Source organism: Triplophysa dalaica, chromosome 5 (assembly GCF_015846415.1).
Source record: "Triplophysa dalaica isolate WHDGS20190420 chromosome 5, ASM1584641v1, whole genome shotgun sequence".
Classification (NCBI taxonomy): Eukaryota; Metazoa; Chordata; class Actinopteri; order Cypriniformes; family Nemacheilidae; genus Triplophysa; species Triplophysa dalaica.
The window spans coordinates 16258108-16259158 of NC_079546.1; positions in this window are offsets into that span (position 1 = coordinate 16258108).

The following is a 1051-nucleotide window of genomic DNA, read 5'->3' on the forward strand; positions in this document are numbered from 1 at the left end:
TTGTCGAATCCATCCTGAGCACCCTGAGAAGCATCAGGCTAGGCCAGAAAGCAAAAACTTTCAAAGAGCTATAGGTCTCATGGCGGCGGCTTCCACGGTGATACCTCTGGGATGCCCGCACAAGAGACCGTTTCAGTTGTGGCTCAAAGCCGGGGGTTTTATTCAAGGGCCAACCCCCAAAGGCAGACAAGGGTGACGCGCCAGGGGCTTCTCACCCTTACTATGTGGTTCAGACCTCGGTTTCTGACTTTAGGTCCCACTCTCGGTCCGTGTTGTCGTCGCAAGTTGCTAACGACAGACGCATCCCTTATGGGTTGGGGTGCGGTCTTAAATGGCTGTCCAGCCCAAGGGATCTGGAGAGGTCATCTTCTCGAATGGCACATCAATTGCCTCGAAATGATGGTTGTATTTCTGGCCCTGAAATACCTCCTCCGGTAGTTACGAGGCTACCACGTCCTAGTGCGGGGAGACAACACTTCGGTAGTCTCGTACATAAATCACCAGGGTGGACTGCGGTCGCGCCACCTGAAAACATTGGCCCAGCAGATTCTGCCCTGGGTAGAGGGCACATTTCTGTCCCTCAGTGCAATTCACATCCCTGGGCATATGAATGTGGGAGCAGACTTGCTGTCCAGACAAGCTGTGACAAACGGGGAATGGAAACTCCACCCCGAAGTAGTCAAATCTGGGAAAGATTTTACGAAACAGAGGTGGACCTCTTTGCTACGTAGGAGACAGCACAATGTCCCCTCTACTTCTCTCTGACTCGTCCAGCTCCCCTGGGTCTGGACGCGATGGCCCATACGTGGCCCAAACTGCGTCTTTACGCATTTCCTCCAGCAGCTCTGCTCCCGGGAGTCCTGGCGAAGGTCCGTCAACAGGGCTCGCGCCTCTTATTGATGGCTCCCCATTGGCCAACCAGTATCTGGTTCTCGGACCTAGTATCCCTCCTCGACGAATAGCCATGGGCAATCCCAGTCAGGAGAGATCTCTTTTCTCAGGCGCAGGGGACAGAGTTTCATCCCCATCCTGAGCTCTGGAACCTCCATGC